The following is a 20,443-nucleotide window of genomic DNA, read 5'->3' on the forward strand; positions in this document are numbered from 1 at the left end:
ATTTTTTTAAATTTCCCCCGCGCGAACACCTGCGCTACCCCCCACCTGCAATTCATGTGAGCCACGACTGGATACCCCAGGAACCAGGATACTTACACCAGGAAAGACGGTTGCATAGGTGCGAAGTGACGTTGGAAACGCCGTAGACCACAATGGAGGACTTCAGTGAAGAGGCACTGGTGAAAGAGTTCGGTGGAATCCAAGGATCGATTCTTGAAGAGAGGTACCTGCAAGCAGAAGGGACAGAGTCTATGCCACTCGGGAGTGACCAGGAGGCATGGAAATCCACCGATGACGGAAGATGCAGGAGAGGTGACGTGACCTTGTCTCTGTAGCTGTGAGGACTATGCAACAATGTGGAAGACCAGGAGCCGTTCACAAGCTGTCCCAGGTCGGTAGTTGATAACCAGGGCGTCTGTGTCCGGTGGGAGCACCAACAAGCCTTGGCAGCAGCAACAGAATTGGTAAACGAAGAAGGTGCAATGTCGGGACCAGCAAGGTCCAGGGGACTCACCAAATGCAGAAGAGTCAGAGCAGGCCCAGAGTAAGCAGGGGTGCCCATTGAAGCCAAAGAAGACCCTCAAGGGGACCCCGAGGCCGTAGGCATCACAGTCGCAAGAGGACCTCGTGCAGCTCCCCAAAGATGCAAGCCCACGGTGCAGAGGATTTGGGAAGGACAAACATCTTGGCAGGAAGAGATGCTGGAGGCTGGAGCTTCTTGTAGGCCGTAGATCTCTGGAAGACAGAGTCAACAAACCTTGACAACAGCAAGTCAACACGGTTCAGAAGGGTTCTGTTCCAGCAGATTTGACGTGGGAAACTGGCCTCAAACTTGCTGAGAAGACTGTGCAGACCTTGAGGGAGTTGCATAACCACCACCTGTGTTGCTGAGCCTTTTGGATTCCGTGGAACCTCAAGAGCAGCAGACAGGTCCACTATGTTGCGGTGCCTGCAGATGCAGGGGGGTGACTCCTTCAATTCAAGGAAGATTACTTTGGGTGTTTTTGATGCCCACAGGCCTGGAGAAGAGCCTGGATGAAGCACAGGCACAATGACGCAGAAGACTTGCAGGACGATGAGACCAGGAGCAGCAGGAGTCTTCCTTGATGCAGTATCTATTCCAGGCGAAGTCCAACAAAGTCCAAGTCCAAGGTGCCCAGACATTTGAAGTGGTTCCGGATCTGAATCTTGTCCCACGATGAATCTGAAGAGCCACCCACAGGTAAACTCTTAAGTACTCTAGGTAAAAGGCTGGGACAATTCAGTGGTCCCTCCCTGAGGAGGGGCTGTACAGAGGGAAGGATACTCCCACGTACTTTGTCCAAATTCGCACCAGAGCGGGAGCCAATGGCTCCCTAAGCTGGTTCCAACTGGAGTGTGCAAGGAGGGCACCAAGTGTGCCCTCAAAGCAGTCTGGTGGTGCTGGTAAGTGCCCCCCCCCCCCCAGACCAGTACACTAAGTCCTGTCTGGGAGGTGCTCACACCTCCCTGTAACAGGAAACCTATTATTCTACCTTCCCCTGCTCGATCTCAGCTCAGCAGCAGGAGGGCAAAATCGTGTCTGTGGTTGGCAGCAGCACTAGCTTAGTGTTAGACCCTGAAAGGTTGGTTCCGGGAATACAAGGGGCTCCATAGGGAAGCCCCCTGTACATTGGATCCTACATTCAACACTGGAATCAGTGTTGGGGTAGGATTCCAACATGTTTGATACCAACCATGACTGGTTTTGGTGCAGCCAATATATATTTAGACTTCTCGTGATTGACTTGATGACCATAATTTTTTTTTTTTTGTCCTCATTTGTCAATTTATGCCAGGCTGTCAGAAAAGATCTAATCGTCCCTGTCTCTCCACAAGGGAGGGTTGTAACATACATCCTGGGCTAGCCGAAGACTTCCTGCCTAGTCGGAAAGACTGACTCATCTGTACAGGTGCAAGTAGATGACCTCAAAAACAAACCAGTGCAATCTGTATAGCATATTACTAATCATTGGACCATGGACTTCTCAACATAAACGTAAAAAAGGAAGAAAAAAAAAGAGAAGGCGAAAGAGAGGAAAGAACAAACAAAGCAAGGGAACAAACAAAGTTTCGGTACTAGGCAATTGATTTTATAATGTATAACTTGAACCAATCATCCCAGAGTTCCCAAAATGTTGTTATTTTGACTAACTTAGTAGCCTGGTCGAGAGTCGCTATCTTTTGTACTGATCGGATCCATTCTGCCTCTATAGGGGGCAGGGAAGGATCCATTTAATACACAATTCCCTACGTGCAAGGAGAATTAAAACAAAAATTAAGGCTTTATGAGTCTTAAGAAGGCCCCCAGTTGCCTCCCCTCCCGAAACTACCCCAAATATTACCAAAGCCACGCTCACCTTGATCCTTTGACCCAGGATTCTCAAGATGGTCTTACCCACTTTATGCAAAAAGATCTGGATTGAGGGGCACTGCCAGAACATATGGACATCATTGGCGTCTTCTCCACACTTGGGACACTTCTTCACTATCCGATTTCCCATCTTCGATAGTTTCCGTGTGGTCCAGTAGGCCTTATGGACAGTAAAAAGATGGTTCTTCCTCAGTGGAGCAGATTTCACATATGACCATAAGTAAGACATAGATATTTGCCATATTGATTCAAGATCTCCATCAGCACATTTTGTGCTTCTTCCCCGGCCTGAAATAACATCCAGTAACACTCTGCAACTTCTTTCCACAAGAGGGGTCGTGAGCATATCCTGGCATCCAATTCCAGGTTATCTTTACCTTCTTTTCCTAAAGTCTTTGCCCAGCTTGCTAATTGTTAATATTTAAATTTTGAGACAGAGCCCTTAGATATCTCTTGCAGTTTCAGCCATGAGATTAGCTTGGTGTCTTCTATAAGCTGTCCCCAGCAGTAAATACTGCATTCCCGCAAAGGAGTTGCTAGCGAGTCTAAGAGGCAGTCAGGAGTACCAGGGGAATCCCAGATAGGAGTAGAGTCACTATAATACGGTATTTGCAGAAAAAGTCTTACTTGATACCGGCTCCTAGATGCGGCTAAGACAATCTTTAACCATACTTAAAAAAAAAAATGGTGGTGGACAAATTCAAGGAGAAAAAAGTCGGCTTGATCTGTGGGGTCTGCAGTAAGGACTCTAAAGTACGGGGACAAGCAAGTGCTACCCATTAGGAGCTGTCGAAGGTTCTTCAGATGGAAGGCACAGTGATACTGATAAAGATCTGGGCTGGCAATACCGCCATGTTCTTTCTTTCTTCTAAGCTTCTTCCAGGAAATTCTAGAGCTTTTTTCCCCCCAAATAAAACTAGTGAACTCCCCTTGCACTTTCTTGAACCAAACCTTCTTAAATTTTAGTGGGATAGCATTATAGTTAAACAAAAAGGTAAACTTTGGGAGGATTGACATTTTCAGAAGGTTAGATCTACCTAAGAAGGACAATGGAAGTGCTCCCCACGCCTGTAAATGTTTTTTAACCCCAGTAACTAACTTATGGAAGTTCACCTGAGATAGTTTCTCCAAATTGTGTACTACTTGAACTCCCAAATATTTTATTTCTTGTCTTGTTAAATTGCTCATATGGTGGGTGTTCCACTGCATTAATTCAGTTTTTTGTTTTTTAATAGAATACCCGGATACCTTTCCAAAATTTTCCAAGGTCTCCTAGATTGCAGGAAAAGAGTTGGGTAGGTCTCCTATAAAAATCATCAGGTCGTCTGCATACAACCCAATTTTTTTTTGACCAGCTATTACAAACAAAGGGGTAGATGTTCCAGCATGCCCTTAGTTTACATGCCAATGGCTCAATGTAGATGTTAAACAAGAGGGGGTAAGGGGGCATCCCTGTCTGGTCCCCTACTGATGTTCATCAACCTAGTAAGGTTTCTATTTACCAAGACCTTTGCTAATGGATTTTTATATACTGCCTTGACTGCTGCCAAGATGACGTCTCCTAAATTAAAACCTTCAATCATCTTATATAGGAACAGCCAACTAACCCTGTTGAAGGCCTTGGCAGCATCAACGGTCATCACTGTTAAAGGATTCCCGTATTCCCTTGCTAAGTCGATTGTACCTATTAATTCATGAGTCAACTCCTGAAGTTGTCTTCCCTTCATAAAGACTTTTTGGTCCTTGTGAATTAGGGTTCCCACCACCTAATCCAGTCGTTTTGTTAAAATCTGGGTGTATATTTTGTAGTCACTGTTAAGGAGGGAGATGGGTCTATAGGATTCACAGGCCTTCGGATTCTTATTTTGTTTAAGACATATAGTTATGGTGGCAACGTCCCAGGATGACGGGGAGTTCTGTCTACAAATAAAAGCAGAATTAAAGAGCTGTACCAATATCAGAGCAAGCTTGTCTCTTAATTTTTTGTTTAAATCTGCTTTATTATTTATTACCCACATCATTTACATACGTGTGCGAGACAATTTCCAACATTTCATCACAACCACAAATAAAGTCCTCTGATAGTGACGCTCAGTTCCCACGTATGAGCTGAGAATATCAATTCCGCATCCAAGTGACCTTATAGCCACCAATCCCGGTTGAGCTACATCATATGTGTTGCGTCAGCAGGGGTAAAGTCCAACGTGCAGTCGTGATGTGATTCCGTGGATATCATATGCAAAGTGTTGCAGAGCATACATCTCATGTGAACGCACAGATGTTATACAGTAAACAAACAGTAACAGAAACCCCCCCCCAACCACAGCAGTTAAGTCGACTACTACGTATGCACGCTTCACTTAGTCCTCCCTCCCTCCCGCCCCTATAGTAACTACTTCTGTCTCCTCCACCCCCCCTCTCTCCCACCCCCCGACAAGCTTGTCTCTTAATATGGTATAAATCTCATTTGGGAGGGAGTCGGGGCCTGCAGCATCCCCTGTTTGTTAATAATTTGGATAGTTTCCTCAAGATTAATGGGGCTATTTAGGTTGTCTTTCTCAACCCCTGCAGGGATGGAACCTCCAAGTCCTGAAGAAAGTCCTCAATTTGTTCTTCGCCCACCTTCACATCCTCTGTATAGAGGTCTTGGAAAAACTGGACGAAAGCATTCTTGATCTCGCCATAATCAGAAATTATGTTACCTGAGTTTTGGCCCCTGAGATCTTTAATCTGATTCCTTGTTTGGTTGGCCTTAGTCTTCTAGGCAAGCAATTTGCCACACCCCTCCCCATATTCATGATGCTACAACATGCTAGTCTCCCATTTTCCTCCTAATGATTACTTCAAGATAATCAGCAAGCTCCGATCTTGCTAATTGCAAATTTTGCTTGATTTGTAATGCATTTGGGCATTCAGGGGTATGTTCAAGTTCCAACTGGTGGGTATGTACCACAGCCTCGAGTTTTTTAATATCTTTCCTGACTTTCCTATTTTGTGCAATGGTCAGGACAGCTAAAATACCTCTTAGGAAGGCCTTGCACGTATCTCATACGATATGAAGTCCAAGTTGGAGAGAAAAAATCATTGGTGGCGGTTTTCAATCTCCACTACATGTGGCTCAAGGAGTAGGGAGCGGTTTAAGGTCCACCTACGAGAAAGGGGCCTGTTCTTAAGAGTAATCTTCAGGATAACTGCGGAGTGGTCAGATAGATGTTTCTGGGCATGGGTGACACTAGTGGTGTTCTTACTGATAAATGAGTCACAAGGAAGAAGTATATCCTGGATCGGTGGCCGCATTTTCTATGGGAAAGGTATACTTTCCCCCTACCATCCCTGCTTTCTCTCCCATCTGCCTTCAAATATCCGTGAGACCAATGTCCACCATCAGTTGTTTCAGGGCAGTTCTCGTATTAGGGGTCGCTGCATTAGCCCTCCTGGATGTTGTGTCTTGGGTTGGATCTATGACTACATTAAAGTCCCCACCTAATAATTTAGGGTCGTTAATATCCACCAATTGAAGGAGTAGAGCACGTAATGAGGTGGGATCATCCAAGATAGGGCCGTAATACCCCACAAAAGTCAACTAAGATCCATGAATTTTGGCCCTAGCTATTGCACATCTATCAAGAGGGTCACTTGAATTGATTTCTTAAATTGAAGTGCAACTCCCTTCGCTGGGCATGATTGGGTGGTACACACACAATGGCCAACCCACTTTTGCCCTTTTAGTATCTCAACCCAGTCCTCTTTAAACAAATGGAACTCTTCTATTAAAAACACCTCGCTGTCCAAGAGCCTCAAGTACTCTAGGATTTTTTTCCTTCTAGGAACATCTCTGAGGCCATTGACATTCCAAGATAAGATTTTCAGCAGCACAGGCCTATCTGAGATCATCATAGAGGGAAAAGGTAGATACGCAGTAACCTGGAAAACCTGAGTCTACCGCACCCGTTTGGGAGCCTGGAACGTTACAACGGTCCACTTAAATCAAGTTAACAAATGAGGATTTTTTTTATTTTAACAAACATGCTTCCCCACTCAGTGAAAAAATAAAAAAATCTTTTTTATGTTTTTTTTTTGCCAGTGACCCCACCATCCCACTCTTCGCACCCAAGGGAACCCTCCCAAAAAACTGGATGTATTCTGAATGACTACCTCCATTTTGAGCTCTCTCACTACTTCATGGCAATAGTGAGCTATTTTGGATGTGCTTTAATCTGTTCGATCAGGCTACTGACTTCGCTCAGATCTCTGATGTTGTGCATTGATGTCCACTATATCTATTAAATGAATGACCGCACTTGCAAAGCCTAGAAAATCAACTCCGGAGTGTGTATGATGTGTCTTGCTTATGCAGGGCACCCTCACACTTATAACCTAGCACCCTGCCTTTAGGATTGAAAGGCCTGCCGTAGGGGTGACTTTTAGCTTTTAAGTGCAGTGACTTCATATATAAAGAAGCATATCTGTTGCGAGTGGTGAGTGAGTGGTGCTAGCACCAGCTCGCACAGGCTGCAATGGCAGGCCTGTAGTCAAAGTTTGAGTGGTCTCCCATGGGTGTCATAATACATGCTGCAGCCCATGGGAGACCTCTGATGTACTTATGCCCTGTGTACCTTTGTACCACATGCTAGGGACATAGAAGGGTACACCAGTAGCCAATTGGGAAGATACTAAAGTACTTACCATAGTCAAATGTAGGGGAGAGCACAATGACTGGGTTCCTAATTAGCAGGTTCCGAGTCAGACTAGTCAGAAAACAGATTAACACCAGCAAAAAGTGGGGGTAACCATGAAAGCAGATCCTACTTTCCTATACTTTGTTTCAGGGCGACAGATGCTTCTTGGGTTGAAGTGTGGGAAGGGATGGGAGCTGGGGGGATGGGTTTTATCAGCAAGCGGTTGGTTCTTTATTGCAGTTTTATGTATGATGTATTCGTTTACCCTTTTTCTTCCTTTTAGGTCTTGGCACACATGTTCACACCGATTGATACTTTACTCTCTGGGCAGGCTTCACTCGTAACATAGTGCCAATGTTTTACCTCCCTCAATGGTCCTTCTCTCTAGTGGCCTGATACCTACAATACCGCTTGACTCCCATCCACATGCCTTCCCGGGTTTTATCATGGAATGTTGACGGTCTGCTGGACCAAGTGAAATGGGCAGGAGTTTTCACTTTTGCTCTCCGACATCTCCCCGCGGTACTGCTGCACCAACAGACACATCTTTTCGGGGAACGCTGTCCCTTCCTGGACCATAAGGGCTACAATAGAGTTTTTCACGCGGGGTACTCACAGGGAGCGAGGAGGGTAGCTATTGTTTTGCACTGTTCCTTCCCTTATGTGGTTTCACACGTAACACGCGACCAACAGGCGTTGCTATGTCGCTCTGGAGGGTGCCCTTGAGGGACAAGTGATTGTTTTCAAAAGCATATATGTACTGCCAGTTTACCTACTTGTCTTTGTGACCTTTTGAAACTTCTCTCACACCTTCCACAGGGCCTTACAGTATTATTGGGGACTTTAACATAGTATTAGACCCCGATCTAGACAGTACAGGAACTCCTACCAACTTCAGGTGCACTGGGGCTTGCCGACTTACTGATTGGATCAATACTATGGGCCTTTGTGACCGCTTGGAGGTCCTGGCACTGTAGAATTTGTCAAAATAAACATCCGTCAGCAGCTCACCATACTCATTATCGAATTGCTCTTATTCTCTTACCTACCCTTTATTGCCGGCTCCTAACTCATATTCATATTTTGCCTCGAGGAATCTCAGACCACTCATCACTACTTCTCCATCTCGGATTGCCGCCGCTAGGCCTGCTCCCCACCTGGCGCCTTAATGCTTTGTACCTCCAAGATAAATACTTTTTCCAGTCACTGAGTACTGCAGGCCGTGCTTACTTCCACACTAATGAGGGTTCTGTTACTCAGGTGGCCACTCTGTGGACGGCAGGGAAAGCGGTGATACGGGGAGTTGTTAAAAGTTACATAAGAGCTTGTGAGTGTGAAAGTTCCTCTCTTGTTGCGCAGCTGGAGGCTCACGCCCTTTGGCTGGAACAACACTTAGAGTTGAATCCCCACGAGGACATCTCCTGAAAACTAGGTCTCATCCGTGCGGACATCCAAATACACTCTCTTGAGGCAGACAAATTTATTTGGCGAACCACAATGGCCAGGATCTATGGTTGGGGGGACAAAAATGGGAAGCTGCTTTACTGGCTGGCCCCCCACCAACAAGCTACCAGGAATGTCCCGGAGATCATAGATGACACCAGTTGCTTACGACTCACTCTACCGGAGATAGCCTAGGCTTTTAGTCAATATTACAGGAAACTCTATTCCTCATCCATTAATAGCGACACAGTCACATCCCACTCCTTTCTAAACTTGGTAGCTCTGCCTAGTCTATCTCTCATCGACACTTGTCTACTTGATGAACCCCTTATGATAGAGGAGATCAGTGTGGCATTGTCGGGTCTGGCATCTGGGAAGGCCTTGGGCCCGAATGGCTTCCCCATGGAATATTATGTCACTTTTCGGGAACTTCTTCTCCTATATTTCTTGTCCCTGTACAAGGAGGTCTGTCTTTTAGGCTCCTTTCCGTTGGAGCTGGACTCAGCCACCATAGTGGTGACACCTAAAACTCCCTCTATCTCCTGCACCAATTATTGGCCAATATCACTTCTCAAATGCAAGGTGAAAGTCTTCAACAATGTATTGGCGAATGGACTCAGACAGGTCCTGACCACCCTGGTGCAGCCAGACCAATGTGGCTTTATGCCATCCCGGAGCACCCAACATTGCATCTGTAGGCTCTTTGTGGCTCTGGCCTACGTCATCGATTGCCGCAGGATCCTGCACTGCTTCTTCTTGATTTTGAGTAGGTCTTTTATACGGGGGACTGGGATTACCTTTAGATGGTGGTGTTTCGCACCGGCTTTGGACCACTGTTTCGGGAACATGGTCTGAGTCCTTTACTCCAACCCCATGGCTTGTGTGAGGGTCAATGGGGTCTTGTCTGACACCTTTCCTGTAGCACGGGGGATCAGACAGGGCTGCCCACCCTCTTCTATGCCTCGGCAATGAAGCCTTTGGCCCAACTCGTACACACAGACCCTCAGTATTATGGTTGGACCTGGAGCATTGGCCATGAGTAAGGTGCAAGTTCCCAATGGGACTAGTTTATAAGGCATAAACCGTATGTATCCTACAGAACAAATACACCTTATTTCATAAAAAAACACACACTTCAGCTCATGTAGCCAAATTAACACTAACACAAGATCTAAAAATATATTACAATTTTTTTTCTTTTAATTGAAATAAAAATCATTACATTTATATACAATAACACCAGGGGTTTGTACTCCCCCTGTGTTGGCACAATTAAAAACACATATTTCTTCCTAAAACAAATATACACTGTAGGAGAGTGGCATCGACTGCATAGTTGCCCCCAACTTTTTGCTGATGTTTTGACTGTTTTTATGACTTTAGCCAGGCCGTGGCCCTGCTATCCAGGACCCCAGCCTATCTGCTTCCTCTGTTAAACGATGTGAGTACCCTAGGTACCAACCAATTGGATGCTGAGGGTGCCCTGACAGTCCCTTGTAGATGGTACCCTAGGTACCCAGGGCATGGGTCCCTCAGTAGGCCTACCAGGGCTGCAGCACTTTTTGTGCCACCCTGGGACAGCCATACAAACTGACACCACCAGACCACTACTGTAGTCTGGGTAAGGTGGTGCTAGCACCCCTTACAGGGATATAGGTAGCCTATATCCCACCCCATTACAACACATGTACTCTCATGGGTCACCCCTATGGCAGGCCTTGCTAATCCTACAAGGCAGAGTGCTGAGATATGTGTGAGGGCGGACCCCTACATGAGTAGGACCTCCCTGCAACCTTCATAAAATCATTGTTGGGTTGTTTGTAGTGTAGCCATACCATAAACTCTTAACCGCATTATAAGTCTATCACGATAACGCGATAACTTGAGAATGGCTACACAGAACCATATCGTGTTTGGTGTCAAACATGTAGGAATTATACCCCCAGTCCAGCCATGGGCATGAGGGTACGATTCCCCCCTGCTAGAGGGGCGATATGGGAAAAGCGGCAGAATTGAGACACCAATTTAAAAGTGCACATGTAGTACAAAATGGCTACTACCCGCCACCCACACGACTCTGGCTGGCTGTTGCAGGGGAAAACCCCAGCCTCGCCAGCTGGACAATAGGGCTCCTGTGGCAGGGAGGTGCTAGCATCTCCCCAGACAGGATAATGTGGATTGGAACAGGGTGGGTGCACCAAATGTACTTTCAGAGTTGCACATAGGCAGCTGCAGAGCCCTCATTCTGCATACACCGCTTGGAACCGGTTCAGGGGCATCCTGCCCCTCACCCAGGCGGGAAACACACAATGGGGAGAGGGTGTAGCCACCCTTTCCCGCCTCATCACTCATTGGTGGACACTACTCTGGACACTCCCCTAATCTTGGGGATAAGGTGAATAACGTGGCCCCAGAGCCTCAGATTAATCTTGAGCTTTACAGTCTTGACCTTCGACTTGCTGCTGCCCAGCTGACGGAAGAAATCTCCCTTGGGATAAAGGAGTTATCCCCCTGCTTGGCAGGCACCTGAAACACTGCAAGTGACCTGGTTGGAACCTCGCTGCTCCTACGGACTTCGACGACTTCCAGAACCCTTGAAGTGGGTTTCCAGCGCATCCCAGAGGCCAGTGAGTGTGCTCAACGAGGTTGGGCACCGTGGACCGCGTGGGTGCCGAGATCCCCAATACCCCAGGACACCGGCCACCTCTTGCGTAGCACACGACCCTGACCAGTGGGGAAGTTGTGCTTTGTCCCGTTTTCGAGCCAACCACTCTACAGCAATTGTGCCAAAGACCAGCGCCCTAGCCCCCTCCGGTGGCTCGTGGGTGCCCTTTTATGCACTCCAAATTGCTGCCTCCCGCGGTCCCATGTCTCTCGACTTGTGGGCCCCAGCGGAGGTCTATTTCGACAATCAAGAGTTCCCCTGGTTGCTTTAGGCCTGCTCTACAGTCTCTCCAAAGGAGACCTCTCTCAGACCTCGTGGGTCTGCACTGTAGCAGATTTGTTTATCTTTCGTGGGTAGCGGTTGCCAAGGCTTAGTGGGTCCAATCCGGACACTAACACCGCAGCGACCCTCATCCGATGTGGGACAGTCGCCCTCCAGAAGCTGGCCTTCCTTGAAGCCTCCCGGAGCCCGTGGCTGCAGATCCAAGCTACACCACTTCGCACCTGAAGCACCCGACATCGAAGGGCTCTTTGCTTTGAGCCTCCTGGTCACTTTCCCGTGACCCAGACTCTGTCCCCTCTGCTTTCAGGTTCTTCTCTACAATCTTCACATCTTTGATCTTCACGGCATCATCGACGCTTTTGGCTAGCAGCACTTTTGAACATTTTCCTATAGAAAATCAGCCCGCGACCCGACACCAGAATCGACCTATGCACCCGGCTTCCCTGGGGCAGGTAACAGTGGTACCTCGGTACTCTCGTGGTAGTGGGCTCCTCAAAAGCTTAAGTCTAAAGTTTTTACTTTGTACTCCTGCTAGAAGTGACTTTAATCTGTGTAATTTCAACCGCGACATTCTCCATAGACTATAATAGAGATCCCGATAGCAGCTATTTCCACTGCACGCGCCTCCCGTGGGTCCCCTTCCTCATAAACTGGGGTGGATTCTTAAGGGGCCAGCGCTCCTAAATGCCCTAGGCATTGTCTGTAGAATTGGTGTGGTTCTTATACCACTTTTTTGATATATGGTTTGGTCCCCCCCTGGGGCCCAGTGATTCTTGTGCTATTTATTGTGTTTATAAATGCTTGTTTGAATTGTAACTTTGCCACTAGCCTCATAAAGAGACTGTGGGATTCTGTCTAGAATAAATACATATATTTTATATATATACCTGTGAGGGCTACTCTTTCATTTGGTTATTCAAGAGGTTACTATGGTAAAACAATAAGCTTAACACTCCTTCAAGACTTAGCCTGAAGGCTGCTTTCCACAGCTACCACTAGGATAGCTTTCTTTAAAGGTTGTCTTAAACCTATCATCAATAAGAGTCGAATTGGACTGGTGCAAGGTGTCCCTATAACTAGGAGACAGCATATGCCAGGCCAACTTCTCACATTGGTGTGCAGCGGTTGGATTCAAGCTTGCCATTGTTTTACCAGATAACAAATTGAATTTCTAAAGTGAAAGCCACTTGGTACCAAAGGTACATATAAATTCAAGCTAGAATACAATACGTTCTACTTTAGTTAGGAGTTGTGTGTAGAGGGTTTAGCACACCTTGACTACAACTCAAGAAAGGGTTTAGTAGGCCACACCTAGAGTAGGTAGATGCACCACTATCACTACACTAGAAATGTCGTTAGGTTCAGGTGCCCCTAAGGCTCTGGAAGGACCCCAAAGGGTTCCAGTCGACAAACATGATCATCTCTCCTTTGCTGATCTTAGGGAGATGTGCACCTCTAGGAAACTTAAGACAAACAAAGGTGCCAATACTCAACGCCTCAGGGAAATCCTGCTCATTGCAGATTTTAAGCAGACTTTAGGGTCTGATGGGGTAGATAGGTTGGGTGGGCACCCCTCAGAAGAGGACCCTCCTAGAGAGGACTCTGATGAGGACCAGGAAGAGGATGATGATCCTGACCTGGAAGAACCAGACCACTCACAACATGGAGGTGATGGCCCAAAAGGCACTCTCTCCATCCCTAAAGGGAGAGTGGTGGATCCAAGTAGAAGGAACAGATCCCCCTCAGTGGGGTCCAACCATTCTAGGAGTTCCAAAAGGACCTCTGCCTCTCCTCAGAGGAGAGAATCCTCCTAAGAGAGGAAATGCAGACTGATCCAGTTTGAGCAGGCAAAGCTACAGCTCAGGAGAGAACAGTTAGCATTAGACAGGGAGTCCCTGGAGCTTCAGAAAGCTTCAAGAAAGTGGGGTCTGGGGGGAGGAGCCTAGCGCGCAACCAAGATGGCCGCGTAGGTGCGAGGCTCCCGAGGACCTCCGCGACCTCCTGAATTAATCCTGGCGATATCCTGTCCTTGTTGAGGGGACTGTGTCGGGGAACCCGAGCTGAGGCGCCACCCGTTTTTTGGGCTCGAATCGGACCCCGAACACCGGTGGGAGCATCGATCGAAGGTTGCGGCCTTCTCCTTGCCGGCACCCCGGATTGGAGTGGTGGGGCGATCCGGGGACAAAGTGAATAACAGCGGCGAGCGGGGCTGGGCGACTCGCGTACCCCGCACTTTCACTTTCGCTTTTGCGCCCTCCTTGCCTCAAGCGGGGTCGGGCTGCGGAGCGGGGTGCGGTGGTGTGGCCTTGTCCAGGTGCCCGGCTGACCCGCCGGCGGTGGGTTGACCCGCGGCCCGGTGGTCGCCCCCGCCCCCCCCCTGACACCCGTGATTTGGTGTGGCGGCCCGTTTGGAGATCTTGGCACGACGGTGGAAGGGCCAGCATGTCCACCAAACAAGATGGCGACCGGGCGAAGATGAAGACAACTCGCCGTGGCACGGCGCACCAGGCCAATAGTATGGATCGCTACACGCTCCAGAAGGGTTCTCCGGAGACATCGCGGACATCCCCGGTGGGCCCGACGGAGGCACCTGCCCATCCGGTGGATCCGACCCTCCGGGACGTCATGGGCGCCATCGCGGAGATGAAGGCCTCAGTGGACCAGCGTTTCGATACCTTGGCGCAAAAAATTGACTCGGTCCTGGTGGATGTGGGCCTTGTGAGGGCAGACTTGTCAAAAACAAACGACCGAGTCGACTCCCTGGCCCACACCACAACGAGCCTCACGACGGACGTGGGGGCCCTCCAGAAGGAGGTGCGCCGGCTTGGCCAGGTGAGCGCCCTGATGGACCGGCGACTAGAGGATTCCGAGGGTCGGGCCCGGAGGAATAATGTCCGTATTATTGGTGTGCCGGAGGGCCGAGAGGCGGAGGCGGCGGATCTCTTCGTGGAAGAATTGATCCTGACCCATCTCCAGCCCCGGGGGCTGAGTAAGCTTTTTGCGGTGGAGCGTGCCCACCGGGTCCCCGGGGGCCGCCCTAAGACCGGTGCCCCGCCGCGGCCTCTTATTGCCCGGATTTTTAATTTTCGGGACAGAGATGCCATCCTCCAGACCTCCAGGCAACAGGGACCGGTCAGGCTGGACAACATGGATGTACACTTCTACCCAGACTTTACTCCGGCGGTCCAGAAGCAGCGACAGAGCTTTCTTGGTATTAAACGTCGCCTAAGGGACTTAAACCTCAAGTACTCAATGCTCTTTCCGGCTAAGCTGAGGGTGGAGGTGGATGGCCGTACGCACTTCTTCGACCGGCCCGAGGCGGCTGGGGACTGGTTAGACACTTTGCCTGGAGATCGGGGCGGGGGGGGCGCGGCTGGCGAGGAGGGCCCGCCGGATCAGAATTGAGGGGTGACTGTATAGGCCTTGCTCTGGATGTTGTTCCTTTACCATATATTGCTTTCGTATGTTCCCCTCTCATGGAGGTCGGGTGGGGTCTGCTGGGGGCTTCCCTCCTCCTCTGGGGGACTAGTTAGTATTTAGCTATGGGGCGACAGGCACACTGCACTTTGGGGGGGCTGTCTGGGCTCATGCAGGGGTGCAGGGAGGGGGGAGTTCTGTTGGGACCGGGGGGTGGGGGGGGGGTGTTGTTTGTTAGCACCGCAAGGCAAACCCGCAACTGTTTTGTCGTTTTTAAGATGCTCGGTGGGGGACGACCGATTGTTTCGACGTATGATGGGGGGTAGGGATTTGACTGTGTTGTCATGGAATGTTAACGGCCTGGGGGATAGGATTAAGCGTGGTGTGGTCCTGCAGTATTTAAAACGTATTTCACCAGATGTTGTCTTCCTGCAGGAGACGCACCTTATAGGTAACACCTTTCATGCAATGAATCGGCGGGGATATCGTTTGGCGGCCCACTCTGGCTTCACTTCGGGCTCGCGGGGGGTGGGTATTATGGTCAAGAACTCGCTCCCGTTGGAGATTGACGAGGTGCGCCATGATGAGAGGGGACGCTACACTGTTCTGGTGGGACGAATGGAGGGTAGAGTGTTTATCTTTATATCAGTGTACGTCCCACCTGGGTTACAAGCCACTACATTTGCGGACCTGGGGCGCCTCCTTCTGGACCTTCCGAGTGGCCTGTTGGTGGTTGGAGGGGACTTTAATGCGGTTGCCTCTGGGTCTATGGATCGCCATCCCCCTAGGGACCTCCCCCGGGCACAGGCGTGGCTGCCCGGCCTTTTAGACACACTGGGCCTGGTGGACTGCTGGCGCTTAAAGCATCCTGGATTGCAACAGTACACCTTCCACTCGGGGGCCCATGGTAGCCTCTCGCGGCTTGATTACATCCTTGTCCCGGCGGCCCATGCAGGGAGGGTGGGGGAGGTGCGCCATTTGGCACGGGGTATCTCAGACCACTCCCCATTGTTGTTGCATTTCGATGTCTTCCCGAGGGGGGATGGCAGGGTGGCCCCGATTAATGCATGGTATTTGCGCGACCCCACCATTCGTGCCGACTTGATCAAATCCTTACAGCGCTATTTCGATGAGAATGTGGGGTCGGTCCCGTCTGCCATCTCCCTGTGGGAGGCTTTCAAGGTGGTTCTTAGAGGGGAGGCCCTCTCCTTTATTTCCAATGCCCGGCGGCGCGAGCGGGAGGAGGTGACCCGGGTTGAGGCCGAGATTGCAGAACTGGAGGGTGACCTGGGGAGCGGGGTAACAGACGCCAAGTTGCATGTTTTGCATTTAAAGCAGGCGGCCTATCGGGCCCTCGTCACGGAGGCGGCCAGGGGCCTCGGTAGAGAGCAGCAGGGGCGATTGTATGATGTGGGTGACAAGGCTGGCAAATTGATTGCGTGGTTGGATAAGAGGGAGAGAGCGAGCCGCGTGGTGCCTTTGATTGAGAGCGTGGATGGTGTGTGTGCCACCGAGCCGGAAGCCATTGTCTCGTGCTTCGCGGACTATTTCCGCGAAGTCTACTCCCCGGTTTCTTCCTGCTCGGAGGAAGATTCCCATGCCTTGCTTCGGGACATCGCACTGCCCTCCCTTACGGTGGAGGACAGGGATTCGCTGGACGCCCCGCCCACCTCGGACGAAATTGCCTCGGCTATTCGCTCGGTTGCATCCGGCAAGGCCATGGGCCCCAATGGTATTCCCATTGAGCTATACAAGCTACGCCCGGATGTGTTGGCGCCCCACCTGCGCGCGATGTTCCTTGCGGCCCACTCGCAGGGCTCCCTCCCGCCGGACCAGCGTCTGGCTACAATTGTAGTGATCCATAAGGAGGGGAAGCCCCGTGAACGGGTCACATCCTATAGGCCGATTTCGCTTTTGAACGCGGAGCCCAAAATCCTCGCCAAGGTGTTGGCCAACCGGTTGGTTGGCGTGGTGGGCGATTTGGTCCACCAAGACCAATCGGGCTTTATACCACACCGCAACACGGCGCTTAATCTGCGGCGCTTACACGGGGTGCTCGCGCGTGTCCCTTTTGTGCGGGAGCCGGCCATCTTGGCGTCCTTGGACGCCACCATGGCGTTTGATACGCTCGAATGGCCATATATCTGGGCGATGCTGGCGAAGTTTGGGTTCGGCCCGGGTTTCGTCAGCTGGGTCAAATTGCTATATTCGGGCCCGTTGGCGCAAGTGGTGGTGAATGGGCGAGTATCGGCCCCATTTGCGCTGGGGCGGGGCACGCGACAGGGTTGTCCCCTGTCGCCTCTCCTGTTCGCCCTGGCCATGGAGCCCCTGGCGGAGTGGCTGCGGTGGCACCCTTCTATCCGTGGTCTCCGCTGGACCCCCGAGCATGAGGACCGCGTGTCTCTCTATGCTGACGATATCCTTTTGTATCTCGCCTCCCCGTGCAAATCACTGATCGTCCTGGTTGATGTTTTGCGCTCCTTCGGTCGTAACTCAGGCCTGGTCATCAACTGGGCGAAATCCTGTGTCTATGTGCTTTCCGGGGAGGCTCCGGTCCTGCCACGGGACTGTCCGATCCAGATTGCTTCCCAGGGTTTCCGGTACCTGGGTATATATATCACTCTTGACCCGGAGGCCCGCTACGAGCGGAACTTGCTGCCCCCCCTCCAGCGTTTGAAGGAGGACGTGGTGCGCTGGCGGCGTCTGCCGCTCTCGCCGCTCGGCCGAGCGGCCTTGTTTAAAATGATGTCCCTGCCGCGCTTCCTCTACGCCCTCCAGAATACCATGGACTTGGTCCCGGCACGCTACTTTCGTGAGGTGGAGGGCCTCCAGCGGCGCCTGTTCTGGGACGGGAGACCGCGTATTGCTCTGGCTAAATTGACGCTCCCGTGGTACGATGGAGGGGTCGCCCTCCCGGACATTAAACGGTATTACTGGGCCTCCCAACTAGCTGCAATTAATCATGGCCTTTACGGACCCGCCTTGAACCCGGCATTTGAGATGGACAGGATGCTCCTGCCCGGTGGCGATTATAATCGAGCGCTCTACTCTGGTGAGCCCGACTCCCGTCTGACGGGACCGACGCGTGTCATGGTGCGTGTCTGGCACGCGGCTAATGCAGCTATGGGGTGGAAGGACCGTTTGACCCGAGCGTCTCCGCTGTATGCATCTGAGAGGTTGGGCTCCCTGTGGACGTCGAAGGGCTTCGAGAAGTGGGACACGATCGGAATCAGCACGGTGGGAGATCTCTGGACGAGGGGGGGATTCAAAACTTTTGAGACGCTGCAGGCGGAGTTTCAGCTGCAGGGCAGTGAGTACTTTCGGTACCTACAGGTCCGCCATGCGCTGGGCTCCGTCTTCCCGGATGTTGCATCCATTCCGGAGTCTTCCCCCCTGGAGGACAGAGTGCTAGATGGCCATGTTCCGGACAGCACGATCTCCCTCATATACAAAAAATTGATCAACGATAGATCGTGCCTGCTGACTAGTCTCCGCGAGGCTTGGGTTGCCGACGGGCTGGAGCTGGACGACGAGGATTGGATTTCCGCGGTGGCCTCTCCGAAAGAGGTGGCCATCCCGGCTCGCCTTCGTTTCGTCCAGCTCAAGATCCTTCACCGGGTCTACGTGACGGGGCCAAGGCTTCTACGTATGGGTTTTGCCGGTGATGGAATGTGTAAGCGTGGCTGTGGTGCGTTGGCGACTTTCATGCATATACTGTGGGAGTGCCCGAGGGTGGAGCGATTCTGGCGTGGTGTGCATGAGGTTCTACGAGTGGTTACGCGTGTCGCGCTGCTGCCTGAAGCGAGGAGATGCTTGCTGAATGTCTGGGAACCTAATGACTATTCGGTCCCGCAGACGCGGTGGGTGACTCTGGGATACATGATAGCTAAGCGTGATATTGCTCAATTGTGGGGATCCCAGAGGCCCCCTGCGGTGTCGGCCTGGAAAGAGCATATGGATTGGTGTATGTTTCGTGAAAAGGTGGTGTATGTGGCGAGGGGTAAGCCTGGGGCGTGGATGAAACTCTGGGGCCCCTGGAACGCCTACCGCGGGGGTATTTGTGAGCCGCCACTGCTACCGGCTGCCTCGCCTGCTCCGTCTCCCTAGATGGCCCCCCTCCCTCGGCCGCGGGCGCGCGGTCCCCCAGTCCCTGATCTACTCCCGTCCCCCTCCTCAGAGTTTTGCTGCTGTTTGGATCCCCCACTTATGGAGCACGTGTTGTCACTTTGCATCGCGGGTTGCCTTGCGGTTGTGGTTTGTTGATGTTGTTTTGTTTTAAGAAAATGGAACCGTACTGTGGGCATGGAGCTATGAGGCCTGCACCATAGATTACCCCTGTTTTCTTACGGTGCACCGCTGAGAGACTTTTTGCTGTATGTATGTAATATGCTTTTGATGCACTAGCGGCCGGCCGTGTGGTTGTAGGCCCATACCTGTAACTTTTATAAACTGCAATAAACGGTTTCAAAAAAAAAAAAAAAAAAAAAAAAAAGAAAGTGGGGTCTAGAGACCCCTGGTGGCAGTAATGAAACCCCTAGAGTTAGAGAGAAAGTCCCTGACAATAGGAACCTCCACAAGATTGTGCCCCCCTATCATACAGGGGATGATATCCACAAATGGATCTCTGCTCTTGAGAGGGCCTGTAAAGTACAAAGGGTCCCAGTAGAGCAGTGGGCAGCAATCCTGTGGCTCTCCTTTGCAGACAAAGGTAGAGACAAGCTCCTCTCTGTAAGAGAAGAGGATGCTGATGATTACTATATCTTGAGAGATGCTTTAATAGATGGGTTTGGCTTAACCACTGATCAATACAGACTTAAGTTCAGAGATACCCAAAAAGCACAGAATCAAGACTGGGTAGATTTTGTGGATTGTGCTACCAAGGCACTGTAAGGTTGGTTAACTGGCAGTAAGGTAAATGATTACCAAGGATTGTATAATCTCATAATGAGGGAGCAGAGTCTTAATAATTTTAAGAACCAGCTCTTACATCAGCACCTGGTGGACTCTGATCTGACCTCTCCCCAAGAATTGGGAAAGAAGGCAGACAAATGGGTCAGAACCAGGATTAAGCAGAAGGTCCAGCCCTTGGGGGGTGCAACTAAAATGGAAGATGCCAAGAACTCTGAAAAGGGTGGGGAAAAGGGAAAAGACCAGCAGTCTTCAACAGGCCCCCAAAAAACTGCATCTGAGAATACCCAAGCTACTAAAGCTAAACAACCAAGGAAGCCATGGTGTAAATTCTGTAAACAGAAAACCCATTGGACTTCAGATTGTAATAAGGCCAAAGACTCCAATAGTACCACACCTGCCCCTAAGGCACCTGTTCCCCCTAGTCCAGCTATAGGTGGTGGTACACAGAACAAGGGTATAGTAGGGTTGACCCTGGGAACTGGAGAGGACTCTGGCCTAGTCAGAACTCCTACTCAGGCTGTTCTAGTTTGTGATGGGGACCTGTCCCTGTTTGTGAGCCCCAGTGGTCTGGGCAAATACAGACAACAGCCAAAAATTAATGGAAGGGAGTCACTAGCTTACAGGGATACAGGGGCCAGTGTCACCATGGTGACT

The 20,443-nt window shown here is 50.5% G+C and overlaps 1 protein-coding gene and 1 long non-coding RNA gene across 2 annotated transcripts in view; one reads left to right on the plus strand and one right to left on the minus strand.

Moving 5' to 3' along the window:
- Nucleotides 1-20,443, plus strand: part of DNAH5 (dynein axonemal heavy chain 5) — a 5,853,083-nt gene that overhangs the window by 1,573,899 nt on the left and 4,258,741 nt on the right. The window lies entirely within an intron of this gene.
- Nucleotides 1-20,443, minus strand: part of LOC146822582 (uncharacterized) — a 71,915-nt gene that overhangs the window by 44,327 nt on the left and 7,145 nt on the right. Inside the window, exon 3 of the long non-coding RNA XR_014962058.1 lies at nt 2,379-2,552. This is a non-coding gene — a long non-coding RNA (uncharacterized LOC146822582). The remainder of the gene's footprint in view (nt 1-2,378; nt 2,553-20,443) is intronic.

Source organism: Triturus cristatus, chromosome 5_2 (genome assembly GCF_964204655.1).
Source record: "Triturus cristatus chromosome 5_2, aTriCri1.1, whole genome shotgun sequence".
Taxonomy (NCBI): domain Eukaryota; kingdom Metazoa; phylum Chordata; class Amphibia; order Caudata; family Salamandridae; genus Triturus; species Triturus cristatus.